Below are 7,500 nucleotides of genomic sequence, written 5' to 3'. Positions count from 1 at the left end.
CCTTGAGTATTTGTGTTCATGTATTTATGGTGGCGTCTGTATTTGAGCGTTTTTATCTGTGTGTGTGTGTGTGTGTGTGTGTGTGTGTGTGTGTGTGTGTGTGTGTGTGTGTGTGTGTGTGTGTGTGTGTGTGTGTGTGTGTGTGTGTGTGTGTGTGTGTGCCTGCGCATGTGTATGTTGGTTTCTTGCTGAGTTTGGAGAGGGACTGGTGGGAGTTTTTTCTGTGTGTGTCTGTGAGGGGGTGGGGGGGCGGTCGGTGTTTGAAGGAACTCATCGGTCTAGCCTTCAATATTTCCACTCTCTCTCCAGCCATACCATCTCTCTCACTCACTGTCTCTTGCTCTCTTATCTCTCTTCTTGCGCGAGGTCTCTCTCTCTTCCGCCTCTCCTGTCTCTCTATCCCCCCCATGCTCTCTCTCTCTCTCCCTCTCTCTCTCTCTCTCTCACTCTCGCTCTCTCACTCTCTCTCTCTCTCTCTCTCTCTCTCTCTCTCTCTCTCTCTCTCTCTCTCTCTCTCTCTCTCTCTCTCTCTCTCTCTCTCTCTCTCTCTCTCTCTCTCTCTCTCTCTCTCCTCTCTCTCTCTCCCTCTCTCTCTTTCTCTCTCCCCCTCCCTCTAACACTCTATGTCTCTCTATCGTTTGGCAAGCCTGAGTGGTTGTTCTGGTGGTCAGGGGGTCTCCAGACCTTGATTCCACCCCAGGAGACCCCCCCCCCCCCCCCACACTCCTCCTCTCTCTGCTCCTCCATCAGGAGAGAATAACCAGGAGCCATGCTCTTCTTTTTCTACTTTCTACCCCCCCCCCCCCCCTCCTCTTCTGGCTCATCTTTTGGTTTTTGTTCCCCTCATTCTAGTTTGTTGATTCTTCTAAATTTCCTTATTCGTTTCCTCATCCTCCCCCTCCCCCGTCCCCTCGATCTTATTCTTATCCTCTGTTCTCCCTTTATTTGCTTTCCTTTTTGTTTGTTTTTTCTGTATTTAATTTTCTGTGCCGGGTCCAGGACGACGGTTAAAATTCCATAACCGATTCCAAAAAGCAGTTGGAAAATTAAAAGCCTGCGCCAACTGCACTAGGGCTTGGCCAACGTGGATTTAAGAAAGAGAGAAAAGAAACAAGTCTTAAAGGGCTGCCATTTTACCATCATGGACAGATACTAGATCAGCCTATAGTGGTTGCATTCCCCCAGTTAGGTTGGTCTTTTGGTGGTGGCAGATTCTGTGGTGGCAGATTCTGAAAGGGCTTGTAATGGCTAATCAACGTCAATCAACTAACCCTGTGCTAAAATAGGAGCCCTTTAAGTCTTAAATCTGAGGAGCACTAGGTTAGCAAAGGTAGCTTCTAAGGAGTTGAGTACACAGGATAACAGTGTATCTTTCACTTCCCATTTGTGGTCGTCCGCAAAAGATAAAAGGCATCACTTCCATGCTGGTGTATGACGACATTGTAGCGTAGCGGTGAGCAGTGTCGGTGTCTGTGTGTCTTAGCAGTTAACGTGTCAGTGTTTGTTTGCTCTGTTTGCTAACATTGTGTGTGTTAACTTTTCCAGGTTTTTTTGTGTGTGGGTGTGTGTGTGGGTGTGTGTGTGTGATAGGGGTGTCTGATAACAGTGTGTTCTACCGTGTCAGTGTGCATTAGCAGTGTGTGTTAACTGTGTGTGTTAGCAGCGTGTCAACCGCCATAGCCGGGCTTCAGTAGTAATCCTCTTCAACCTCGTTTGATGCGCTGTTCTGTTCGTTTTGATGTCCCAACAGCCAACAACATTTCTGTTGCTGCGGATTCTTGTGTTTTTCCCTCTCATGTTGATGCCTGTTGAGTGGCTTGTAAAGCTGTCAGTAATTTACTGTCAGTAATGTTGAACAATTGTGTTGCAAAGAAAAAACAAACTATTCTCCAGGCCTTCAGAAAACACCTTCAAATGACTTCTATGAAAAGGGAATAATTTAGCAGGCACTTTTTGTTTTACTTAGCGACCTACATCGAATTTGAGATCATTAAGGAGCAGATAGGGGTAAGGGCATCCTGCGCATGGGCTCCTTGCTAGACTGCGGATGATGGGGACTGTACCCGGGACATTTGAGGTGCCCCACACCACTGCCCCTATAGAACCACTAAAACTGGTTCCGGTTGGGGATCGGAATGTATTGGCCGAATTAGCTTCGCTCTCCCACTACTTTTTCAGAAATACTGGCTTTAAACACCCCAGACCCGTTCAAATACAAACCAACAAGCAATAAACTATGGTATCTATGTAAAGTTGTCAAAATATCCTGGAAACAAGGAAGACATTCAAAGAAAGACAACCCCAAAAAGGAAGAAGCTCATGTAACGTGTGGTGGCCCCTGTGTTGCTAGCATAGCATGGCTGCTAAAGGAGCACAGGTCGGCTATTTCATCGCAGTTTAATATGGCCTTTTCATCTCTGGAGGGAAACAGATCCAAATCCACGCCACAGTAGTCGAACGCTAACTTGATGGAAGAGCGCATGTGTTTCTGGAGGAGATGTGAACCAGATTAGCTGATATCAGCAATAGGCTGGCAGCTAAGACAGCAGACTAAGAGGGTCAGTGACAGGAGGAGCAATATCAGGATAATCGGGTTGCCAGAGTCTATTAAGGGACTGTGGAGGTGGGGCGGCGTCTGGCCTGCAGGGGGAGTATGGAGCACCGGGTCTGCTGGGGTGATGGGGTCTGATTGCGGACAGGTGTCTGCAATCTGACCCAATCAGGAAGTGTGTATTTATGTGCCTGCTTGTCTTTCAGTGAGGGTGGAGAGAGAGAGAGAGAAGGAAGACGCTCTCTGCGAGCCAGAGAGAGCGTCATAAGACCAGGAGACGGACGGAATGAACATTGAACGTTGTCCTTTTGTTTGTGTGACTTTGTGTTTGTTTAACCCGAAGGGGAAATAAACGGGAGTTCGCTCCTTTTCACCAAAGAACTGTGTCCTGACTCCGGTGAACCCGTTACAGGGACCTTGGCTGACAACTTTGCTTTCAGACCTGCTTGTGGAAATACTACTGACTCCCCCCTCGAACTTGACCGCACACATTGCGCCCTCGTGGCCAAACCACTTCCCTTCCGGGATGGAAGCCTCGGGTTGTGGAGGAAGACGCTTCCGACGCTACCAAGTGCGGGAATTGGTAGCTTGAGGGGCCGCAAACAGAGAGGTAAACTACAGCACAAGAGAGAAAACCGGTACTGATCTGCGAAGATTAGTCCTGGAGTCCTGGAGCAGCGGTAGCACATATCGAGAAGTCATGGCTGAGCAGTACAACTTGGGTCTGAAGCCATCGTTGCTCTTCCAGACAAGGCTAACGATTGTCGCCCGAAGAATCTCGGGACTTTGCCGCAGCCCAACAGCAGTAACCTGTGGCCCGATCGGGAGCGCCGAGAACCAGAGGGTGCGGACTAAAGACACAAACAACTCGTCTGGTAACAACTTTTATCTTTATTGACTTTTTAAAGAAATAGCCATTGCACAGCGGAGTAAATCTTTACCCAACCTGGAAGCTGAATTGCACTCATGCTGCGGGGCTGTTTGTGGACCATCAGGGGAACTGATACCAGCTGTTATATGCTCATTTAGCTGATGTCCCCTCAGCAATACTGTTGGGCTGCGTCAACATCGCTGAGATAATGTTCTGCTCTTACGAGCTATGACTGTGCTGATTTTCTTGTTTTCGCTCCATCCTCATTTGTTTGCTTTGATGAGAAGGAATGTTTTCAATAATGTTAATATACTGTCAAGGCTGACTATCGCCTACTGTGATTAGGACACTGCTTCCCAGGTGGACTTAACTGATCTTGTACTGCGTTTTATCCTTCATTTTTATTCCATTTTGGCTTTTATTTATTTATTACTATTTTTATTTACTTATTCGATTCCTTCAATTGTGGACAAGCAAGCGCTAGATGATCAAAGTTCCTTTGCCTTCTCAAAGCCTGTTACTCTTAAAAAGGATGGAGAATAACGGATCATATGAATAGTTAATTATACTACATACCATACTCAACCACAATACAAGTTCTTTGGAACATTTCTTTGGAATATTGTTTGTTTGACTTGCATTAGAGTGAGGGTTAGTAAAGGCTGAATAGTTTGTGGCAATGCAATTGGCGAAGAGGTATGAAACCCAAAGGGTTAGGGAAACTGTGGGGTTTGGGGCCTAAAATTGGCCTCATTACTACTGAGGATGTACACACGATCGCTCCGGCAGGGCTGCTTGCCAACCACCCTCACCCAGGCCTCAATTTATCTAACATTAGGACAAAGATCCCTCAAACTTTGCGTTTTTTCGTCAGACATCATGACTGTCTGTTGATGTAAAAAATATTTGCGAAGGCCCTTTCACGTCGGATGGAGACTGTCATGACCTTGATGGTGTCAGAAGATCAGACGGGGTACATTAGACAACGGCACTAATTCACCAACATTAGAAGGCTTCTCGGCGTCATCCACACCGCACCCTCCCATTCTGACCCAGAAGTAATCATATCCCTTGATGCCGAGAAAGCCTTCGACAGGGTGGAGGGATTGTACTTGTTCACAGCACTGCAACATTTTGGCTTCGGAGGAAATTTTGTATCTTGGATTAGATTGCCTTGCACCTCTTCTCAAGCATCGGTGTGCACAAATACTTAACCATTCTAAGAAATGTTCCTTTCCCGTGGAACGTGCCAGGGAGCTTTGGACATCCCTGCACCCGTTCCAGCTTTCCAGCTCAGGGTTTAAATACTTATTTGGCACTATTACACAATCTATAAGGTCTCTGCGTGAGCGAAAGTTTTTTTTTTTCCCTGCGCGAACAAAACAAAACAGCTCTCACTTCAAAAGTTCAGTTGGACCTAGAAAGATGGAGCCATTGACCCCTTTCACTAGACAAGACATTAGCCGGTTCGGATCTCTTTAGATATTCTCAACTACGGGATTTTGCAACTAATCATTCGCCCGCATTCCCGCTTATTCCAACAGTCATCATGTTCTCACGTTCTCTAACACCACCACTAAAGGTCATGTCTCCTACCTCTATGAACAATTAATCGGACTGGGGGAATGAGGTCCAAGTGACCCTTTCGGATTATAGCATGTCCAAGCTCTCTAAAATCGATCCAGATACGGTTGAAGACAGATGTTATAGATGCTCGCTCTCGCCGTGTGACTGAAACCATATGTTTTGGACATGCCCGAAGTTATAGGCTTTTTGGGATTCTTTCTTTGGGGTTATCTCTGAAATAGCGCAGATCCATCTCCTCATGAAGCCATTTTTGAAAGACTTCCAGATGATAAAGTCGCAACAAATACTCAATCCAATGTAATTGCTTTCTCTTCTCTGATTTCATCGAAAGAGGATTTTGCTCTTATGGAAATCCCGCCTACCCCTCACTTAAATCTTGGCTTTCTTTTGACTGTCTGCCTCCGAGTGAAATTGCAAAGTAGAATCCAAAACATACTTGGCATTAAATTAATATTTGTCCGCTGCTGCCTGTCCACCACTTTGCCCTCTCCTGTAGGAGTGACGTGCATGTAAACACTGTTGTTTTAAAAAAGTTTGGACTGCCCTGCCTTTTAAAGTTGTTTAATCCAGCTGTAAAGCAGTGCAACAATCCCATTATTTGCATAACACAATATGGAGTCAGATTTTTCATTCTTTTTTGTTCTTCCTTTTTTATATATCGATATTTTTTTAATTTTATTTTACGGTTTTGTTTGATATTGTCCTGTCCTTGTCTGTTTGCTGGTATGTTTTTATTTTTTTGGGTTCAGGAAGCCTGTAAGGGGAAGGGGGGAGGTGGTTGGAGGGGTTAACAAGGCATAATAATTTGGATAAACAGAAAATGCCTTCTATTCTACCAGTTTGTGAACGTCCAACATACTGACAAATTATTCTTTAATAAAATGTTGAAAAAATTAAAAATACAAAAACCACACTGGGCAGATATGTTATTGTACAACAATGCATGCACATCTCGATCTGCGTCCCAAGTGCAAACCCATAACTTTATTATTATTAAACCACAGGCCATCACAGTATGCCTCCAAATCCATCCATACACTCACCCCTAAACAGATAAACACCCTTATTATCCCCCCCCCCACACACACACACACACACACACACACGCGTGTCCTCCTCATACACTCTTGGCGTGCACGTGGCCCTCTGGCAGCCATGTGGTTTATTACACCTGACAGAGTTCAACCTGCACATCTGGCCAGAGGACAAGAGGGGAGACCAGGGAGGAGGAGGAGGAGGAGGAGGAGGAGGAGGAGCAGAGGGGAGCGCAGGAGGAGGAGGAGGAGGAGGAGGAGGAGGAGGAGGAGCAGAGGGGAGCGCAGGAGGAGGAGGAGGAGGAGGAGGAGGAGGAAGAGGAGGGGCAGGAGGAGGAGGAGGAGGAGGAGGAGGAAGAGGAGGAGGAGCAGAGGGGAGCGCAGGAGGAGGAGGAGGGGCAGGAGGAGGAGGAGGAGGAGGAGGAGGAGCAGAGGGGAGACCAGGGAGGAGGAGGAGGAGGAGGAGGAGGTGGAGGAGGAAGAGGAGGAGGAGCAGAGGGGAGTGCAGGAGGAGGAGGAGGAGGAGGAGGAGGAGGTGGAGGAGGAAGAGGAGGAGGAGCAGAGGGGAGCGCAGGAGGAGGAGGAGGGGCAGGAGGAGGAGGAGGGGCAGGAGGAGGAGGAGGAGGAGGAGGAGGAGGAGGAGGGTGGGGAAGGGGGAGGGGGAGAAGGGTAGAGGAAAGGGTGCTAGTGGGAGTAGGAGTGAGGAGAGGATGGGAGAAAAGGAGAGATGGGGAGGAGGAAGACGAGGGAGGAGTGGGGAGAAAGCAGAGGGGGTGAAGAGGAGGAGAGCAAAGAGGAAAGGATGAGAGAGAGGAGGGAATAGGAGTGGAGGAGAGAGAAAGGGAGAGATAGGGAGGAGAGAGAGGAGAGATGGTGAGGGTAACGAGTGATAGCAGGGGGGGGGGGAGGGGAGAGAGAGGAGAAGTGGAAGGAAGGGGATACCAGGGGCCAGCCGATGAGGGGAGCAGGAGGGGGTGAGGAGAGGCACAATAGAGGTAAAGAGCAGAGGGCCACCAGTCCCTACATCCATCACGCAGACTCCGGCGTGGGCCAGCTCTCCTCAAGCGTACGCCGACCCTAACTTTCCTGTGACCTTTGACCCCAGGGGAGGCGGTCAGCGGCACCATGCCGGCTGTTAGAGCCGTCATGGAGGACGGCAAATGGCTTCGTTCACTGAGGTCAACGGCAGTTTTTTTCTTTTCAGGTTACAATGGGCCTTAAACACCCAGCGGCCATTTTGATTCCATCTTGTCTGAACGCTAGACCCTTAGACCATCATAACCAAAGATTAGCATCTATGTACATGTCACATACCCCCTCCCCCCCCTCTTTTGCAACCAGGGGGCAGGAAGCATAGACAACAGAGAGTCAACCGTCAAGATGGCAAGGATTTGTTGTGCCGTTAACTGTGCTAATCGCAAAAGCCAGGGATAGAAAATGTTGAACATACCATGGGG

At 48.0% G+C, this 7,500-nt stretch overlaps 1 long non-coding RNA gene across 1 annotated transcript in view; it reads left to right on the top strand.

The window, feature by feature from the left end:
• Positions 1-2,785: 2,785 nt before the first annotated feature.
• LOC115531833 (uncharacterized) overlaps positions 2,786-7,500 on the top strand; it is a 6,954-nt gene continuing 2,239 nt past the window's right edge. Inside the window, exon 1 of the long non-coding RNA XR_003973947.1 lies at positions 2,786-3,426. This is a non-coding gene — a long non-coding RNA (uncharacterized LOC115531833). The remainder of the gene's footprint in view (positions 3,427-7,500) is intronic.

The sequence above is a fragment of the Gadus morhua genome, chromosome 19 (assembly GCF_902167405.1).
Source record: "Gadus morhua chromosome 19, gadMor3.0, whole genome shotgun sequence".
Classification (NCBI taxonomy): domain Eukaryota; kingdom Metazoa; phylum Chordata; class Actinopteri; order Gadiformes; family Gadidae; genus Gadus; species Gadus morhua.
The sequence above is the reverse complement of the archived record's forward strand: the minus strand, read 5'-3'. Positions and strand labels throughout refer to the sequence as shown.